The sequence below is a fragment of the Macrobrachium rosenbergii genome, chromosome 48 (genome assembly GCF_040412425.1).
Source record: "Macrobrachium rosenbergii isolate ZJJX-2024 chromosome 48, ASM4041242v1, whole genome shotgun sequence".
Lineage (NCBI taxonomy): Eukaryota > Metazoa > Arthropoda > Malacostraca > Decapoda > Palaemonidae > Macrobrachium > Macrobrachium rosenbergii.
Genome location: NC_089788.1, coordinates 26,011,561 through 26,034,111, shown reverse-complemented (window position 1 = coordinate 26,034,111; position 22,551 = coordinate 26,011,561). Strand labels below are relative to the sequence as shown.

Here is a 22,551-nt window from a genome sequence, read left to right as displayed (position 1 = left end):
GACTTGAACTCTGGTAAATTTTATTTAAATTTATTTATTTATTTATTTATTTGTTTAGTTTTGAGCTTCCACACATGACGCATTATTATTATTATTATTATTATTTTATTTTATTAGTTGTTATTTTATTATTATTATTATTATTGCAAATCTTCTTCACAATCCTGTGAATATGTTTATAAAATACAAAATCACATTTATGTAAAGTAATGTATTTACAAATGATAAAATAAATTCCAGGAGCTTTCGAGCCTGCTCAGCTCTCGAAAGCTCCTGAATTTATTTTATCATTTGTAAATACATTACTTTACATAAATGTGGATTTTGTATTTTATTATTATTATTATTATTATTATTATTATTATTATTATTATTATTATATTATTTTGTAGTGTAACTGCCGTATTTGAAAACCAGTTGTGTGTAAAAAATGTAACCTGAATGTAGGTCACCTCTAGCAAGATGTTTTTAACAAGGAATTTGAAACTTTTTAAAAATGAATATCTGAATAGGAATATTTTTAGGAATAATACAGAACATTTAGGGTTTTCTTAAGATGAAAAGAAGAGTCCATGACCTACAGGTCATGTGGCTACCTGGATATGATAATGTATTGACTAAATCATAGATATTACTAGCTTAATACTGCATAGATATTACTAGCTTAATACTGAACCAGTTGATATCTAGAGAGAAAAGGTAGCCTTACATTTATTGTAGACATTCAATGAAAATTGTCAGTGTACATTTTTGACTCTAAGAAATTGTTTCCTGAATAGGTAAAGCAACACATTATAGGTGTACTTAATACCAATCCAATCCAAAGTTATAAAAGTTAGACTAGTCCTGTCATCACTATAGTTTAGGAATGACTAATCCACAAAGTCAAATAACATATCTTCATGTGTCAAAGAACTGGTATAGTATACCACCTTGGAAATAATTACTCAGAACATATCAGATTTAACCAGACTTCCTGCAAGAAGGATTATGTTGTTAGGGTAAACTGAAGCATTGCTCATGAGTTGTATAGGTACGCTGTTTCAAGATACTGCAGTGGAAATGGTTATTGGCCATGGCCAGTGTACTGTATACTCTTATCTATGGTATTTTCAGTCAGGGCATCACTTTGAATTTAAGTAATTTTGCTTGAGATGGTGATTTCCTATTTTAAAGATGTATTAAAATCATGAAAAAAGGGTAATCACTAGATTATCTGGATTAATAGAGCCAAGGGCCTGTCAGACAAGGGAGAATCAAAATCATGAAAAAAGTGTAATCACTAGATTATCTGGATTAATAGAGCCAAGGGCCTGTCAGACAAGGGAGAATCAAAATCATGAAAAAGAGTAATCACTAGATTATCTGGATTAATAGAGCCAAGGGCCTGTCAGACAAGGAGAATCAAAATCATGAAAAAGAGTAATCACTAGATTATCTGGATTAATAGAGCCAAGGGCCTGTCAGACAAGGGAGAATCAAAATCATGAAAAAAGAGTAATCACTAGATTATCTGGATTAATAGAGCCAAGGGCCTGTCAGACAAGGGAGAATCAAAATCATGAAAAAAGAGTAATCACTAGATTATCTGGATTAATAGAGCCAAGGGCCTGTCAGATAAGAGAGAATCAAAATCATGAAAAAGAGTAATCACTAGATTATCTGGATTAATAGAGCCAAGGGCCTGTCAGATAAGGAGAAATCAAAATCATGAAAAAGAGTAATCACTAGATTATCTGGATTAATAGAGCCAAGGGCCTGTCAGATAAGAGAGAATCAAAATCATGAAAAAAGAGTAATCACTAGATTATCTGGATTAATAGAGCCAAGGGCCTGTCAGACAAGGGAGAATCAAAATCATGAAAAAAGAGTAATCACTAGATTACCTGGATTAATAGAGCCAAGGGCCTGTCAGACAAGGGAGAATCAAAATCATGAAAAAAGAGTAATCACTAGATTATCTGGATTAATAGAGCCAAGGGCCTGTCAGACAAGGGAGAATCAAAATCATGAAAAAAGAGTAATCACTAGATTATCTGGATTAATAGAGCCAAAGGCCTGTCAGATAAGGGAGAATCAAAATCATGAAAAAAGAGTAATCACTAGATTATCGGGATTAATAGAGCCAAGGGCCTGTCAGATGAGGGAGAATCAAAATCATGAAAAAAGAGTAATCACTAGATTATCTGGATTAACAGAGCCAAAGGCCTGTCAGACAAGGGAGAATCAAAATCATGAAAAAAGAGTAATCACTAGATTATCTGGATTAATAGAGCCAAGGGCCTGTCAGACAAGGGAGAATCAAAATCATGAAAAAAGAGTAATCACTAGATTATCTGGATTAATAGAGCCAAGGGCCTGTCAGATGAGGGCGAATCAAAATCATGAAAAAAGAGTAATCACTAGATTATCTGGATTAATAGAGCCAAGGGCCTGTCAGATAAGGGAGAATCAAAATCATGAAAAAAGAGTAATCACTAGATTATCTGGATTAATAGAGCCAAGGGCCTGTCAGATAAGAGAGAATCAAAATCATGAAAAAAGAGTAATCACTAGATTATCTGGATTAATAGAGCCAAAGGCCTGTCAGATAAGGGAGAATCAAAATCATGAAAAAAGAGTAATCACTAGATTATCTGGATTAATAGAGCCAAGGGCCTGTCAGATAAGGGAGAATCAAAATCATGAAAAAAGAGTAATCACTAGATTATCTGGATTAATAGAGCCAAGGGCCTGACAGATAAGGGAGAATCAAAATCATGAAAAAAGAGTAATCACTAGATTATCTGGATTAATAGAGCCAAAGGCCTGTCAGATAAGGGAGAATCAAAATCATGAAAAAAGAGTAATCACTAGATTATCTGGATTAATAGAGCCAAGGGCCTGTCAGACAAGGGAGAATCAAAATCATGAAAAAAGAGTAATCACTAGATTATCTGGATTAATAGAGCCAAGGGCCTGTCAGACAAGGGAGAATCAAAATCATGAAAAAAGAGTAATCACTAGATTATCTGGATTAATAGAGCCAAGGGCCTGTCAGATAAGGGAGAATCAAAATCATGAAAAAAGAGTAATCACTAGATTATCTGGATTAATAGAGCCAAGGGCCTGACAGATAAGGGAGAATCAAAATCATGAAAAAAGAGTAATCACTAGATTATCTGGATTAATAGAGCCAAGGGCCTGTCAGATAAGGGAGAATCAAAATCATGAAAAAAGAGTAATCACTAGATTATCTGGATTAATAGAGCCAAGGGCCTGTCAGATAAGGGAGAATCAAAATCATGAAAAAAGAGTAATCACTAGATTATCCGGATTAATAGAGCCAAAGGCCTGTCAGATAAGGGAGAATCAAAATCATGAAAAAAGAGTAATCACTAGATTATCTGGATTAATAGAGCCAAGGGCCTGTCAGATAAAGGGAGAATCCAGATAAGGGCAAGTAAAAAAAAATGCATAACTGTAAATGCTAAATATGCTTATAAATAAAAACTATCGTGCTTTAAACAAAACCTTATGCAAAAGGCAGTTATTTACTTTCCCCCATATTTGTAGCAAAATATACTGCTTAAATACACTTTGAAATAAAAATGCAACCCCTTCTTTTTTTCTCTTGTTAATGACAGTTGGGCAGGTAGGTAGCCTATCTGTGTGTACCCACAGCTTACCATGGTTTTATGACTATTAATTTTATTATACAGCAACTTCCTTATCCGTTGTTACCATATTGCATTACTATACACAAGATAAAAAATGTGTATGTATGAACTATTGGCCTAGGGTGGGTGTTAAACTTACTGTATCCATTTGCATATGTCAGATAGGCAATTACAGCTGTATTTAAGATAAAGGCAGTGGTAGTGAAACTATCTTGTCAGATCCATTTATACTGAACAGTATTATCATAATTTTATATTGTCATCCTAATCTATATATATAAAAATGGACATACAGTGCTCCCCCACTTTTACGTGGGGATAGGTTCCAGAACTCACCACGGAAATACAAAAAATGCGGAAATGCAAAAATCCCCCCTAAAAATGTTTATAACCGGCTTACAACTGCCAAATACCTGTACCCCTTAAACTAAAATGCTTATAACTGCTAACAGTTCACTGCCTTATTTTGATAGTTCAAACAAAAATATACCTTAAATTATCATACTAAAATAATTTAATATTTCAAACCATCATCCCAAAACACCCCAAGTCATTTTACATTCCCTCCTACAACTGTTACTCTTAAATATACACCCCTAAAATGCTTATAACTGCCCATTTTAACAATTCAAACAAAAGTATACCTCAAACTATCATCCCAGAATACCCCAATATCTCGGTCATCTTACAACATTACCTACCTGTCTACAGATGTTACTGTTAAGTATCCTCTATAATTCAGACATGCATGTTTTCTTTTGCCTAATGTAACTTTGTGTATCATCTGCTGTACTGCGCATAATGTACGTACATTTTATTATATTTTGCTGTGTTGTAAGATGATTTTGAAATGGTATTTGCTGTACAGTACATATTTTAGGATAGTACTACTGCATAGAGCATATCTAAAATACGTGGTAGTTTAGAATGACGGGACACGTTCCTCCAACAAGAATGCGAGGCTTTTTATGTCATGTTATTATTTTCATGATTACATACAAATACATTTATGGTAAAAAAAATTATTTAGTACAGTAAGTTCTTGGTTTGCGTCAATTTTTTGTTAGTCTTCACCATCTCCCATGAATTTATTAAAAAATTCTTGTTTCCATTATTTTCTCTCTCTCTCTCTCTCTCTCTCTCTCTCTCTCTCTCTCTCTCTCTCTCTCTCTCTCTCTCTCTCTCTCTCTGTATACATATCCTTTAATGAGAAAACACAGCAAAATATCAGTACAGTTGAACCCTGGTATTCACAGGGGATGCGTACCACTACCCCCATCGAATAGCTAAAATCCGTGAATACGTAAAACCCCTCTAAAGTCGCTTATAACTGGCCATTTTGATAGTACAGAACATGCACAAAAAAAAATGCATATACAGTAAACCCCCTGTATTCGCATTCTCATGATTCGCGGACTCACGCATTCGCGGGTTTCTCTGTGGAACATATCTAGCCATTATTCGCGGAAAATTCGCCCATTTGGGGTATTTTTCACTGAGAAATATTCACTAATTACTGTATTTTCATATAATTTTCATGAATAAATGCACTTTTTGTGATAAAACTGTTAAAATACTCAGGTATATGCATTTTTACAGGGTTTTTCTGTGTTTAAACTATCAAAATGGGCAGTTCTAAGTGTTTTTAGAGGGGGTTTTAAGTATTCACGGATTTTAGCTATTTGCAGGGCGGTGTGGGACGCATCCCCCGTGAATACAGGGGGTTCACTGTACCCGAATATTTTAATAGTTTTATCACAAAAAGTGCATTTAGTCATGAAAATATGAAAATACAGTAATTTGGGAATATTTCTCGATCAAAAATAATGCGAATCAGCTAATTTTCTGCGAATAATGTGTATATATGTTCCACAGAGAAATCAGTAGGTGAAGCTGCGAATCTGGAACTGTGAATAGCCGAAGGTCCACTGTAAAACATTATTTCACTTACAGAATCCATTTATACTGTATTGATCTAATCACCATAAAAATATTTAAAATCCGAATTTCATACGTAGGCAGCTCAAAACCTCCAGTAGCAAATTCTATGACGACGGAGTCTCTCTCTCTCTCTCTCTCTCTCTCTCTCTCTCTCTCTCTCATCAGTACTCTACTGTACATATCCTTTAATGAAATATCAATTACTGTACCTAAAACATAAACAAACATGAAAATAAAAAAATCCAGCAAGTTCACTACTAGATCGACAAGGCAGTGTTGATATATTTTTTGTTTTGTCTGATTTATTGTACAAATTTGGTTAACTATGATTATCACCCATTATAACAGTACACAAGAGAATATTTTTATCACTGTTGATATTTCATCTCTAATCACCGTAAAAATATTTAAAATCCATTGTGAAGCCATTCTGAAGTCTCATCCCTAGCAAGTTACTGTGCATTGATGTATAAACACTTCAGTTCTCTCTCTCTCTCTCAGTCTATTTATACTGTACTTAGACTTGTGTAAACTCACTCTCTCTCTCTCTCTCTCTCTCTCTCTCTCTCTCTCTCTCTCTCTCTCTCTCTCTCTCTCTCTGTATCCTGTAATGAAAAACCGCAAAATATCAATAAAATGTTGTTTCACTTACAGAATCCATTCATACTGTGCTTAGACTTAGTAAACTCTCTCTCTCTCTCTCTCTCTCTCTCTCTCTCTCTCTCTCTCTCTCTCTCTCTCTCTCTCTCTCTCTCTCTCTCTCTCTGTATCCTGTAATGAAAAAACCGCAAAATATCAATAAAATGTTGTTTCACTTACAGAATCCATTCATACTGTGCTTAGACTTGTGTAAACTCTCTCTCTCTCTCTCTCTCTCTCTCTCTCTCTCTCTCTCTCTCTCTCTCTCTCTCTCTCTCTCTCTCTCTCTCTCTCTCAGTATACATATCCTTTAATGAAAAAATACAGTAATTAGTGAACACAGAGTTGCTTTACAAAAAAGCGAATTATTGATAATTTTAGAAATACAGTCCATAGGAAAAAATTTGCAAATTAGTGAAAGTTACCACAGAAAAGTGAAAGACATGTTCCACAAAAATCCACGGCAAAATGAAGCATGAAAAAGTGAAGCACGTAAAAGTGGGGTAATACTGTGTGTGTGTGTGTTCCAGCATAACTCTAAAACGCATTGAGTAATTCCAATTAACCCTTAAACGCCGAAGCCCTATTTACAAAAACGTCTCCCGTATGCCGGCGTTCGGGAGTTAGCGCAGCGGAAAAAGTTTTTTCAAAAATCACAGCACGCTTAGTTTTTAAGATTAAGAGTTCATTTTGGCTCCTTTTTTCTCATTGCCTGAAGTTTAGTATGCAACCATCAGAAATGAAAAAATATCATTATTATATATAAATATTGGAATATATGACAGCGAAAAAAACTCATATAATTGTATACAAACCGCGCTGTAAGCAAAACGGTTAAAGCTAATGAGTTAATTTTTTTTAGTTGTACACTAAATTGCGATTAAAGCAACACAGAGAAAATATCACAAAATGATGCATGAATTCGTAACGCGCGGATGTAAAAAAAGTTTTTTCAAAAATTCACCATAAATCGAAATATTGTGCTAGAGACTTTTCAATTGTTTCAAAATGAAGGAAATTGATTGAATATTACTAGACTGTAAGTTTTTAGCTTACAATTGCATTTTTACCATTTCGATCGAGTTAAAGTTGACCGAAGGTTGATTTTTTCTATTTATCGTTATTTATATGAAAATATTTCAAAAATGGTAAAGCTAAAAGCATGATTTATTTGTTGTTGTATTCTACATGAAATTGCGCACATTTTGATGTATAACACTTTATGTAATGAATAATATAAAACGGCGAAAAAATTACGACAAGGTGACTCAAGAAATGCTAGGATTTTTAGCGGAGTTCGCGCACATGATGGAAGGAAAAGTTTTTTTAAAAAATTCACCATAAATCGAAATATTGTGCCAGAGACTTTCCGTTTGTTGCAAAATGAAGGTAAAGGATTGATTGTTACTAGAATGTAAGAATTTTGGCTTACGATTGCGTTTTTCGAGCATTTTGATCGAGTTAAAGTTGACCGAAGGTTGATTTTGTTCTATTTATCGTTATTGATATGAAAATATTTCAAAAATGGTAAAAGCTAAAAGCATGATTTATTTTTTGTTGTATTCTACATGAAATTGCACACATTTTGATGTATAACACTTTATGTAACGAATAATATAAAACGGCGAAAAAATTACAACAATGTGACTCAAGAAATGCTAGGATTTTCAGCGGAGCGAAGGAAAAAGTTTTTTTAAAAAATTCACCATAAATCGAAATATTGTGCTGGAGACTTTCCGTTTGTTGCAGAATAAAGGTAAATGATTGATTGTTACTAGAATGTAAGAATTTTGGCTTACGATTGCGTTTTTCGAGCATTTCGGTCGAGTCAAAATTGACCGAATGTTAATATTTTGTCAGTTATCGTGATTTAAATTAAAATATTTCAAAACTGTTAAAAGCTAAAAGAATGATTTATTTTTTGCTGTATTCTACATGAAATTGCGCACATTTTGATGTATAACACTTTATGTAATGAATAATATAAAATGGCAAAAAAATTATGACAAGGTGACTCAAGAAATGCCAGGATTTTCAGCGAAGGAAAAAGTTTTTTTCAAAAATTTACGGATGCCCCTCAGAACACCCCGATGCTTCCTAGGGGTCGTAAAAGGCACGGGATGTGGTCCTTGGTCCCCTTTGGTCATATGTGGCCGCACAACACGGCATTGAGAAGCTGGGTCATCTTGGGTGCTTGGTCCCTCTCCAGCATCCCAGTCTAAAACTCGTCTCACACGCTCACTACCGACAGGCAGTATGTGCCTTTCACTGTCCTGACGACGTTGGGACATCTCTGCAAACGTCCTGTTGCCTCACAAATACGCAAACACTCACCAAAGTTCTGCAAAACACAGATGCGTCAAAAAATCGCTCTCGGACGATGCGGCGCTGATGCTTTCTGGTACGGGAAGGAGGAAATTCGCGCATGCTCGTCTGGGTGACGCTTATAAACAAAACAACAGCTTGATCCGTGAACTCCCAGCATCCCTCAAGGCGCGTGATTTAAAACCTTTCGCAAACTAGGCCTATAATTATTTTTCCGCAAATATTTAAAAAAAGCATTTTTAGTCGACGTATGGTACATCCACTTGACACCCAACAGACAATTTTAGTTGACGTATGGTACGTCCAGTAGGTGTTTAAGGGTTAAACATGGTATACATTTGACTTACTGTCTGGAAAATAATACTGTGTGGGTAAGACATCACTGGCACCAAAAGGCATTAAAGGGGGTTGGGGGTGGGAAGGGCTTCCCTGAAATGGGTCTGGTTCTGCCCATAGACTTAGTAACTAAATATACCTCATTTCGGTATACAGATGACTTACTATCTGGAAAAGAACACTGTGGGGGTAAGACATCACTGGCACCAAAGGGGGTGTGGGTGGGAAGGGGTGAGATGTAAAATACCGAAAACGACAGATATTAGTGTCTAATCCATAGTTTTCGAGGTCGCTGAGATGATCAGTGACACTCCCGATGTCCGCTAAGTCCAAGTTCAGCTCCAATAGGAAGAGGAGGGTGAGAAGGGGTGAAATATAAAATGTCAAAATTGCTGGGGCAATGTGATTAGAAAGGGAGAGGGTGAAACAGTTTCTATCCCATGGATACCACTCATTCTTACAGATCTCCCTTTTAACTGTAAGAGATTGCAATTTCCAGTAAGACTTGCATTCTTGGTCATGATCAACAATGCACAGGGAGAGTATTAAGTACTATGGGTTGAATTTGAGAGCGTCATGTTTTTCCCACGGACAACTTTATGATGCATGCTCAAGGATGGGTTCACCCAAGAATTTATCTATTCTTGCTTCTGATGGTGAAACTGAAAATGTTGTTTACAATCAAGTTTTGTGTTAAAGTAGTATTATAGTGAATTTGTGAAAGATTTTACTTTTAAATTTGTATCCTGTATTTATATTTTTAAAAACCTATTAATAAAAATTCTTTGATATTATGCTATAGATAGATTTGATTCCTTTTCCTGTCTAATAGAAGGTTGGGATAAATAAATATCTGTGTTCTATGCTTTGGGTGTACTATGGTCTGGGTTTGTTCTACATTTTGAATTTTGACCATGCAAAGCCGGGTACGTCAGCTAGTACTGTATAAAAAACTGATCATCTGCCATATGCATTTAAGTAGGCTAGGCTAATGTTTACTTTCTCAGGATCAGCTGACTGAGGCCTACTACCAAAATAATTAGGAGAATGATTTTTTAGTAGCTAAAAGAAATTTGTTATTACTAGAATTATTATTTTTATTTTTGTACATTAATGTCAAATGGGTATACAGTACAGAGGTTAAACTAACATACTTTATATTAACCCTTAAACGCCTATTGGACGTATCATACGTCGACTAAAATTGTCTGTTGGGTGCCGAGTGGACGTACCGTACGTCGACTACAAAAAATTTCAACCTTCGGTCAATTTTGACTCGACCGAAATGGTCGAAAAATGCAATTGTAAGCTAAAACCCTTACATTCTAGTAATATTCAATCATGTACCTTCATTTTGCAACAAATTGGAAGTCTCTAGCACAATATTTCAATTTATGGTGAATTTTTGAAAAAAAATTTTCTACGCACGATGCGGTAACTCAGCCGAAAATTTCATAAATTCTTTCGTCATTTTGTCGTAATTTTTGCACTGTTCTATATTAGCCGTTACATAAAGTTTTATATATGAAAATGTGCGCAATTTCATGTACAATACAGCAAAATACAACCCATGGTTGTAGCTTTTATCAGTTTGGAAATATTTTCATATAAACCACGATAACTGCCAAAATTTCAACCTTCGGTCAACTTTGACTCGACCGAAATGGTAAAAACGCAATTTTAAGCTAAAACTCTTACGATCTAATAATATTCAATCATTTACCTTCATTTTGCAACCAATTGGAAGTCTCTAGCACAATATTTCGATTTATGGTGAATTTCTGAAAAAAAATTTTTCCTTATGTCAGCGCCAGAAATTCTTTCGTCACGTTGTCGTAATGTTTGCACTGTTTTATATTAGTCGTTACATAAAGTTTTATGTATGGAAATGTGCGCAATTTCATGTAGAATACAACAGAAAATAACTCATGGTTGTAGCTTTTATCAGTTTTGAAATATTTTCATATAAATCACGATAACTGCCAAAATTTCAAGCTTTGGTCAACTTTAACTCGACCGAAATGTTAAAAAAAAACGCAATTATAAGCTAAAACTCTTACATTCTAGTAATATTCAATCATGTACCTTCATTTTGCAACAAACTGGAAGTCTCTAGCACAATATTTCGATTTATGGTGAATTTCTGAAAAAAAAAATTTTTTTCCTTACGTCTGCGTGCGGTAACTCAGCCGAACATCTCAGAAATTCTTTCGTCACGTTGTTGTAATGTTTGCATCGTTTTACATTAGTCGTTACATAAACTTTTATATATGAAAATGTGCGCAATTTCATGTAGAATACAACAGAAAATAGCTCATGGTTGTAGCTTTTATCTGTTTTGAAATATTTTCACATAAATCACGATAACTGCCAAAATTTCAACCTTTGGTCAACTTTAACTCAACCAAAATGGTCAAAAAACGCAATTGTAAGCTAAAACTCTTACATTCTAGTAATATTCAATCGTTTAACTTCATTTTGCAATAAATTGGAAGTCTCTAGCACAATATTTCGATTTATGGTGAATTTTTTAAAAAAACATTTTCCTTACGTCTGCGCGGTAACTCGGCCGAACATCTCAGAAATTCTTTCGTCTCGTTGTCGTAATATTTGCACCGCTTTATATTAGTCGTTACATAAAGTTTTATATATGAAAATGTGCACAATTTCATGTACAATACAACAAAAAATAACACATGGTTTTAGCTTTTATTGGTTTTGAAATATTTCCATATAAATCACGATAAATAGAAAAAATTCAACTTTCGGTCAACTTTAACTCGACCGAAATGGTCGAAAACTGCAATTGTAAGCTAAAACACTTACAGTCTAGTAATATTCAATCAATTAGCTTCATTTTTCAACAAACGGGAAGTCTCTGGCACAATATTTCGATTTATGGTGAATTTTTGAAAAAATTTTTTTACGTCCGCACGTTACGAATTCATGCATCATTTTGTGATAATATTTTCTCTGTGTTGCTTTGATCGTTTTAAAATTTGTTATATACCAAAATCATTGCAATTTAGTGTACAATACAACTAAAAAAAAATTAACTCATTAGCTTTAACCGTTTTGCTTACAGTGCGATTTGTATACAATTATATAAGAGTTTTTTTTTTTATATGTCATATATTCCAATATTTATATATGATAATGATATTTTTTTCATTTCTGATGGTTGCATACTAAACTTCAGGCAGTGAAAAAAAAATGAGCCAAAAATGAACTCTTAATCTTAAAAACTAAGCGTGCTGTGATTTTTGAAAAAACTTTTTCCGCTTCGGCGCTAACTCACCGAACGCCGCCGGCATACGGGAGACATTTTTGTAAATAGGGCTTCGGCGTTAAAGGGTTAAAATGAAATCCCTCAAAATTGTAAACCAGCTGTTTCCCAGTTTGTATCTTCATGTCATATCCGATGTTGTTTATGTCAGCTTTTTGGTAAGTGGTGATCATGCAATATAGTTAGTCATTGTTAAAGATAAGAGATGGTTATGAATTGTTACACAAGCCATAAGTTAGGTAATGTTGTTTGAAAGCCTAGCCTAGTCCAATCTACCAAAAATGAAGTTTGCTTTACAAGCATAGCCTAGTACAGTATGATCCACTGAAAATGAGTTCACTCCACAAGCATAACCTAGTACAGTTTAATCTACTGAAAATGAAATTCGTTCAGTAAGTAAACACTATTTTTATTTTCACTTTCATTTATTTAACAAGATGGGATTACCCTAATGTTATCTCGGCTATCGAAAAATGCAACGCATGATACACAAGATATATGATGAAATCATGTTTACAGGATGAAATTTTAAGGGTCGCATATGTGAGATCGAATGATACATGAGTATATATTTCATATTTCATTTGTTGTACTAATTTTGCCCTATCATGGAAACTGTTTGTGTAAAACACTGTGTTTACATCTTCAGTGCATATGGCCTTTCTCAATGATGACTGTCCGAAGAAGATTCATTTTAAGAACACTGCCTAAAAAGTCGATCAGTTTCTTTTTAATTGAATTACTGTACAGGCAGTCCCCGGTTATTGGTAGGGTTCCGTTTCTGAGGGTGTGATGATAACCGAAAAGCGGCGATTTTTGGGGGTTATTGGCGCCGAAAAGCGCTGATTTTTGGTTATCGGTGCCTCTGTTAGGTACGTATCGGCGCCAATACCCAATTACTGGCGCTGATAGCGGAAATCTGCGATTTTCAGCGCCAAAAATTGCAGATTTTCGTCGCTAGACAAGCCTCATAAAACCGAATTGCTGTTAACCGAGCCCACCGTTAACTGGAGACTGCCTGTAATGATTTTTCATGTCTCATATTATCATGGAAGCTTTACTTGTATGCTGTGTGTGTGTGTGTATATTTACATCTACATGTGGCATTTCATCAGTGTTGATGTCACTGCCTTGACCTTTTTTGCTTTGTGTGTGTGTTCGTGATTGTTTTTCTTAGCGCAGTATCACGTGTTGCCATTATAATTTTTTGCATTGCTTGATATGCTGTACAATATTTCTTTATAAGTTTAGTTGACTCTAAGTATGTTTGTCACGCATATCGGGACTGTACACAAGATAGTATTTTTTTCTTGTTAATATTTCATCTCTAATTAAAAATGCAAATTTGTAGATGTTGGGCAACATATGGTATTTATAACTTGTCTGATGCCATCATTCAAAGCGAATTCCCTGGTTCAGGTGTCTGATAAGGAAGATCAAGATAATTGAGAGATTACTGTATTATCTTTCATGGTTCAGCCTGCCATTGGATGTAATTTTTCACTAATGAAATACATACACATTACCAATAAAAAGTAAACCATGGAGGAAAAATATCTTGCCTCATTCAGAGCAGTTGTATCAATACATATGTTTTTTGAGTATGATGAATCTATAAATTGGCAGAAACTAATGTTACAACCATTATGACAACATTTTAAGTTTAACAAAGAATAATTTGGAAAGTTGCCCTGGCATTTTTCATGTATATTTTAACCCTTTAACGCCGAAGCCCTATTTTCAAAAACGTCTCCCGTATGCTGGCGGCCTCCGAGAGGTAGCGCCGAAGCGGAAAAAAAGTTTTTTTCAAAAAATCACAGCGCGCTTAGTTTTCAAGATTAAGAGTTCATTTTTGGCTCCTTTTTTTCTCATTGCCTGACGTTTAGTATGCAACCATCAGAAATAAAAAAAAATATCATTATCATGTATAAATATTGGAATATATGACAGCGAAAAAAAAACTCGTATATAATTGTATACAAATCTTGCTGTAAGGAAAACGGTTGAAGCTAATGAGTTAATTTTTTTTAGTTGTATTGTACACTAAATTGCGATGATTTTGGTATATAACAGATTGTAAAACGATTAAAGCGACACAGAGAAAATATTATCACAAAATGATGCATGAATTCGTAATGCGAGGACGTAAAAAAAAGTTTTTTTAAAAAATTCACCAAAAATCAAAATATTGTGCTAGAGACTTTCCAATTGTGCCAAAATGAAGGAAATTGATTGAATATTACTAGGCTGTAAGTTTATTTAGCTTACAATTGCATTTTTGAACCATTTCGATCGAGTTAAAGTTGACCGAAGGTTGATTTTTTTTCTATTTATCGTTATTTCGATGTAAATATAAAAAAACTGTGAAGAGCTAAAGGAATGATATATTTTTTGTTGTATTCTACATGAAATTGCGCACATTTTGATGTATAACAATTTATGTAACGAATAATATGAAACGGCGAAAAAATTACGGCAAGCTGACGCAAGAAATGACAGGATTTTCAGCGGAGTCCGCGCACGGAGCGAAGGGAATTTTTTTTTCAAAAATTCACCAAAAATCTACATATTGTGCTAGAGACTTTCCGTTTGTTGCAAAATGAAGGTAATTGATTGATTGTTACTCGAATGTAATAATTATGGCTTACGGATGCGTTTTTCGATCATTTCGGTCGAGGCAAATTTGACCGAATGTTAAAATTTTGTCAGTTATCGTGATTTCGGCGAAAATATTAAAAAACTGTGAAGAGCTAAAGGAATGACATATCTTTTGTTGTATTCTACATGAAATTTCGCACATTTTGATGTATAACACTTTATGTAACGAATAATATGAAACAGCGAAAAAATTACGGCAAGCTGACGCAAGAAATGACAGGATTTTCAGCGGAGTACGTGCGAGCGGAGCGAAGGAAAATTTTTTTTTAAAAATTCACCAAAAATCTAAATAATGTGCTAGAGACTTTCCGTTTGTTGCAAAATGAAGGTAAATGATTGATTGTTACTCGAATGTAATAATTATGGCTTACGGATGCGTTTTTCGATCATTTCGGTCGAATCAAAGTTGACCGAATGTTAAAATTTTGTCAGTTATCGTAATTTCGGTGAAAATATTAAAAAACTGTGAAGAGCTAAAGGAATAACATATTTTTTGTTGTATTCTACATGAAATTGCGCACATTTTGATGTATAACACTTTATGTAACGAATAATATGAAATGGCGAAAAAATTACGGCAAACTGACGCAAGAAATGACAGGATTTTCATCGGAGTATGCACGCGAGTGAAGGAAAATGAAGGAAAATTTTTTTTTTTTTTTTTTTTTTTTTTTTCAAAAATTCACCAAAAATCTAAATAATGTGCTAGAGACTTTCCGTTTGTTGCAAAATGAAGGTAAATGATTGATTGTTACTCGAATGTAATAATTATGGCTTATGGATGCGTTTTTCGATCATTTCGGTTGAATCAAAGTTGACCGAATGTTAAAATTTTGTCAGTTATCGTGATTTCGATGTAAATATTAAAAAACTGTGAAGAGCTAAAGGAATGATATATTTTTTGTTGTATTCTACATGAAATTGTGCACATTTTCATGTATAACACTTTATGTAACGAATAATATGAAACGACGAAAAAATTACGGCAAGCTGACGCAAGAAATGAAAGGATTTTCATCAGAGTCCACTCGCGCAGAGCGGAGGAAAAGTTTTTTTAAAAAATTCACCAAAATTCTAAATATTGTGCTAGAGACTTTCCGTTTGTTGCAAAATGAAGGTAAATGATTGATTGTTACTCGAATTAATAATTACGGCTTACGGATGCGTTTTTCGATCATTTCGGTTGAGTCAAAGTTGACCGAATGTTAAAATTTTGTCAGTTATCGTGATTTCGATGTAAATATTAAAACACTGTGAAGAGCTAAAGGAATGATTTATTTTTTGTTGTATTCTACATGAAATTGCGCACATTTTGATGTATAACACTTTATATAACGAATAATATGAAACGGCGAAAAAATTACGGCAAGCTGACGCAAGAAATGACAGGATTTTCAGCGGAGTTCGGCGGCGTGAGCTGGAGGAAAATTTTTTTCAAAAATTCACCAAAATTCTAAATATTGTGCTAGGGACTTTCCGTTTGTTGCAAAATGAAGGTAAATGATTGATTGTTACTCGAATGTAATAATTATGGCTTACGGATGCGTTTTTCGATCATTTCGGTCGAGTCAAAGTTGACCGAACGTTAAAATTCACTTTGGATGCTCTGTCCTTCTCCAGCATCCCAGTCTAAAACTCGCCTCACACGCTCACTTCCGACAGGCAGTATGCGCCTTTCACGGTCCTGACGCCTTTGTGACATCTCTGCAAACGTTCTGTTGCAGCACGAATACGCTAACACTCACAAAAGTCCAACAAAACACGTCTGCGTCAAAGTATCGCTCCTGCAAGGTGCTGCTCTGATGCTCTCTGATGCGAGATGGGGGAAATTCGCGCATGCGCGTCTGGGTGACGCTCAGAAACAAAACAAAACTCCCAGCATCCGCCGAGGCGCGGGATTTGAAATCTTCTGCAAACTAGGCCTACAATTATTTTTCCGCGAATATTTAAAAAAGCATTTTCAGTCGACGTTTGCAACGTCCACTCGGCATTCGACAGACAATTTTGGACGACGTTTAAAACGTCCAACAGGCGTTTAAGGGTTAATGTTTATAATAGAACAGTATTCTCCAGCTGCCTTTACCCCTCTCATACCAAGCAACATTGTCACTGTGAAGGGGCTTCTTGGCTAGGGACTATTGCCTGATGTTGTGGGGGTGACCTTCTGGTATCCATCTGGACCTTCCTCAGGCCTTGGGTTGTGGTCCTATGTTCAGCCAGTTTTGGCTTGGTGTTGTTTCTTAATCTATCATTTTATCACTTTTCTTTCTCACTATTATACCAATCCTCGTCCTGTCCCCCCCATCCCTTAGGTATGGATGTCCATGCTGAGAGGGTAGAAGGCCAACTTACGGTTGGTCATGAACGGCCCCCTGGACACCATAGGGCACAGTGTCCCTGTATTTTTTCTTTTTACCCTTACTCCTTCATGCAGTGGCTCTCAAGGAGTGGACGATATACTTCCCTAGCACACACCCAGGCCCATATTGCTGACAATGGAAATTTAATTAACTGGAAGGGGTTGGAGACTGACCCCTCTCACAATCAATCCCCTGATTTTTTGTGGTTTTCCAACTTGGCTAGTTCTGCGACCACAAGCCAGACTACTCCCCGAGAAACCTCCTCATCCCTATCCTCATCTGTCATGCCACCAGTCATCTTGGCAAATTATGCCCCACACTCCCTTTCCACCAGTTCATCTCTGATGACCACTTTACAACCATATGAACCACAGCATGCCACCATAAAACCAAAGGAACATTACAGCTTCTCTTCCTCCAAAACCCCACCTTAAGGCTTCAAGTACATCCTCTCTTAACCACCTAAAAATGTCCTCTGGTGCTCAACCTGCCCTTTTGCCAACTCTCTTGAGGCCCCAGAAGTGGGACAAGTACTTCATTATCCCTCCAACCGCTCCTTATGCGAACAACACACTCCACTTTTAGAATTGCATGCAGAGACAGGTAGCCATGGTCAAATTCCTAAGAAGATGTATGGTGGACACTGAGGCTCAGGCTCGAGCAATGTCCAGCCTCAAAGATTTGCAAGGTAATGCATTCCCTACCACTCCACATCCGCACCCTAAGAGTTGATACCTCCAAAGCAGACCTTCAAGAACTTCTTAACTACTACCACCATGATTGAGCCAACTACCACCATGATTGAGCCAGTTGCCACTCAAAAGAGTGCATTTGTGCTAATTGTGCTGGCAAGCGTAACGTTTTTTACCGGGGTTGCCTGGTCTGTCGACAAATTTGAATCAGAAGTGGCGGCCCTTAGCTTCAAGCATGGGCTGACCCTAAAAGAAGCTAGGCAGGAAGCTTCACCACTGTTACCCTGACCCAGATCGTGACAACAGCAAAGCAAACAAACAAAACCACCTCCAATATCATGCCACAACTAACCCCTCCCCCATCTCCTATGGTTTATTTTCCCAATCCACCACCACCTCTAATATTCCCTTACCATCATCCCTTTCTTTGCCTAAGCTGCTGCATTCCTTTAAAGTACCATCATCCACCACCTCGTCCCCTCCTCTTATCTTGTGTGTCTCTGTCAAACCCTTTTGAGGTATTAAACCCAGAAACACCTACTTCTACGTCCCCACTTTCCTGTCCCTCACTCCCAAAGCTTCCTCCCCTTAGCACAACCCCTACACGAAGAAATAATGCCAATTTGGAACAACTCCAAAGACCAATAACAAATTCTCCCTTTCTAAGTTCCCCCAGTCATCTCGTGTTTGCCCTCCACCCAAGAAAACTTACAGCCAAGTCCCCTCTGGAAACCATGAGGGACTTTGAGGATTACATAAACCAATCCTTTATCATTATCCCAAACCCAATCTCATTCCCCAACTCCTCTCGCACTAAATATACTACTGTCCATCATATCCCTGCTGAGGTCCATAACCCTCCCACTGTCCTTCCCCCCAACTCCCCTGCCAACCTTTATAGAATCTCCAACCGTCTCACCTTCCTCCCGACCTGTCTCCTCACCCTGTCCAACTTCTCACTCAGACCTCTGAACAGAGGAAAAGCATCCTTGACCTTGCCTTACCACCAGGTTAAACCCACGAGTCTCTCTCTTCTGATTCCTGCTTACTTTTAGACTTACCTTCTACAGATGAATTACCCATTATTCCAGGCACTTACTCGTCCTTACTTCATACTGAAGACACCCATCTCTATCTGACAACCCTACCTCAATCATACCAACTATAATTTCACAACATATATCTCACTCCTTTTAATGTCCGTACTCCAGTGGAGCATTCTAGGTTTCCAATCCTACAGACATGATCTCAGATATCTCCTCTGGCAATGTGAACCTAAAGTAATATGCCTTCAGAAAACTTTCCTTACCGAACCACCGTAACCTATTCCCTATTACCATTTCCACTTTTCTCCTCATTCCATTTCTGTCTCCTCTGTTCTAGCTCATCACAAAATACCATGCTTACCCGTAAACAGCACAGTAAACCCCCCGTATTTGTAGGGGATGCGTACCACACACACACACACACACACCGCGAATAGCTAAAATCTGTGAATACTTAAAACCCGTCTAAAAACACTTAGAACTACCCATTTTGATAGTTTAAACAAAAAACTCAAAAAATACTTATGCTTGAGTATTTTAATAGTTTTATCACAGAAAGTGCATTTAGTCATGAAAATATGAAAATACAGTAGTTAGTGAATATTTCTCAGTGAAAAATACCGTGAATGAATGAATTTTCCACAAATAATGTGTATATACATTCCACAGAGAAATCCGTGAATAGTGAGACTGCGAATACGGGGGGTTTACTGTACAACATTTCCTTGTACTATTACATGAGTTTTCCTGCAATGTTGGATTACCAAAGCGTCAGTCTACCTCTCTCCCTCCTACCCTATTGACTTCACTACCTTTCAAGACCTCCTTTTCCAATTACCACCACCTCTACTTGTGACAGGTGACTTCATCTGCTGACATACAATATGGGGCAACTCAGTTACTAACTCCCAGGGATGCGCCCTTGACCAGTTTTTAATAGCTAATAACCTTTCTTTTTTACACTTAGAACACCCGACACACTTTGATGCAAAAACATGCGCCTTATCTTGTCTAGATCTAGCACTATGCTCTCCTGCGTTCTAACTAGATTTTCATTGGTTAGTATTAGACCACTTCATAACTAGTGACCATTTCCCTACCCTTCTTTCACGTACTTCTTATGTCCCAACTCCTAGTCCTCAACGCTGGCGCTTCGATAAAGGTGATTGGTGCTCTTTTTCTATGCTCTCAGACTTGTCTATACTTCCTTCATTCCGTACATCAACCCTGGACATGCTTACGTACTTCACCATCACTGTTCTAGGTGCTGCACCAGAGCTCTGTGCATAAAATGCACTGCTTGGTGCAGCTTTAAATAGAAAAAACTTCCGGACACCTTACTGCCTTTATAATTTTTTAAAAAAGCCACAGCTTCATTGAAACGCACTATCCGTGCTTCAAGAATCACAAGTTGGAGGGGCTATATCTCCTCATTAACTTCCTCCTCCGCTATTTCAGCTGTCTGGTGATGGATACACAATATGACAGGAAAACACCCACCTCATAAAGCCTCAGTACTAAACATAAATAATAATCGTATTGCTGATACAACAGAAATAACCAATACACTAGGCCAATATTTTAGCTGCTTTAGTACTGGAGAACATCTCCCCTCCCAATTCACAAACATAAAGCTCAGAACAAGAAGAAACCCAATCAACTTTACATTATCCTCCATGCAATCATACAATATTCCTTTTCTGAGCTCGTCCCTGTGTCAGCCGGTGAATTTCCTATTAAGCACGAATTTCTAGGTATAGATATTGCTAAATATACCAGAGAAAAAAGCTATCAGGAATGCTGGGGTTACTACCCCCAGATCGAACATCTATTATGAAATAGACTTCGGTAATAGATAAGGGTGAGTGATTGTTGTCACTGCCACAGGACTGCACTCTGTAGACATCCCAATGACAAAACCCCGGAACGCGAGGAGCCGATCTAACGCCCGCACTCACCCGCCCGCCAACCGACGACCCCAGCGCCATCTGTACTCATTCCATTCTAGCATGTTTTTCCTTTAAGGGGAGCGTCCGGCGACCCATGGGGTCCGGAAACCCATTTTCGGTTTATGACGGTTTTGGGTAGGAAAACCACTCTACTTTAAGTTTCAAACAATTTTTTTTATGAAATATGTATAAATCATGGCTAAAAAGGCCTCAATCTACACTTATCTATGCCTCCTCTAGCACGGGGCGTCGCGCAAGCAACACTAATCCGGTAGGGAACTTTTTTCTGTCCTGAGTACCTGAAAATTTTTTTCTATAGTCTCTCCCTAATTTAGAGATCTGTTTTCCTAAATGAACTAGACATTTTCTTTGAATGATACGAGTTTTCTAAAAAACCAAAGATAAGCCAGTAAAGTAAGTTCTGTTAATTTCTTCGTCTTTTAAGTAGATATTTGTAATGATTTTGCGTCATTATCATATTCATAGTAGCATAAGGTAATAGAGATGATAATCAAGTAAGCTAAAAAGCGTGAAATGTGGTCAGTGATAAAAAGACAAATGTATAATCGCCAACATGCATTGTTTGTTCACAGTGTTTATCTGAAGTTATAATTTTTCAAACTTATGTATACTGAATTCTATTCAAACAATCTTAATAAAAATTACAGTATATGTTTATAAATATGGTTTCTATATATCCTCCAAATTTCAAGTCTCTAGGTTTACTTCAGAATTTACAGAAGTAAATGTAGTATATGAAAACTTTGAAGCTCGTTTTCTCAAAACTTAAGATTTTCGGAAAAAAATTAATTATACTTTTTTGTTTATCGACCGATTTTAGTCGTTCAAAAACCAAATAATAGAGCATTAAAATGTCTAAATATTCATAGCACAGAATTTTTAAATTTGATTTTTACCTATTGAAATTATCGATTAAAAAAAAAAAAAAAATACTACGTAAAAAATATATATTAAAAAAAACTAAAATTTTTTTTAAAAAATCCCAGTAATTAGTTTTTAGTAGAGAAAATTATCTTTCAAATGGTTTTTAAATGAGAAAAATCGATTGAAAAACAAAAAAGTTTATAGAGTTTGAAAAACCCCATTTTCCCATAAGGTTAATGTAAAGTGGACGGTCCCCTTAAGAAGGCTTTTTTCTTGTGCTGGTTTTTTGACCATTTTTCCTTGAGTTAACCATGTCTTCAAGCAGTTTCACCGTTATGAAGTTAAGTACCATCTTCTTGTGGGGTTTTATTATCAGTGAGGCTGTTATTGGCCCGTAAGTTAATATTTACAGGGTCATATATCGGGCGCTCCCCGGCGTTCGCCGCCTCTACCATGATGACCTTGAAGTACACCCTTACAGCTCGTTTCTGCAGGGGTTTCTCTCGGTCGTTTACAATTTTATTCATGTTTCGTAATTCCCCTTCAAGAAGTTCCTTTTGGAGGCGTTTATCTATGTCGGGCGGTTCCTGGTGCCTTGATTAGCGTCATTCCTCACGGAGGCTTCCTCCCCTTATTTTGGTTCTTACAATTAATTCATAGCTTATACCAGGCTCTCGCGCAAGTAGATTCCCTCTCCAAGGTGGTGCTTTCTTTTGTCAGTTCCTCTGATTTGTAGTGTAATGGATGACATGGATAATTTTGGGATTTATTGTGG

The 22,551-nt window shown here is 36.3% G+C and overlaps 1 protein-coding gene across 1 annotated transcript in view; it reads left to right on the top strand.

Annotated features, from left to right (window-relative positions):
- The window catches only part of LOC136831303 (coiled-coil domain-containing protein 134-like), a 118,688-nt gene that overhangs the window by 81,794 nt on the left and 14,343 nt on the right, over positions 1-22,551 (top strand). The window lies entirely within an intron of this gene.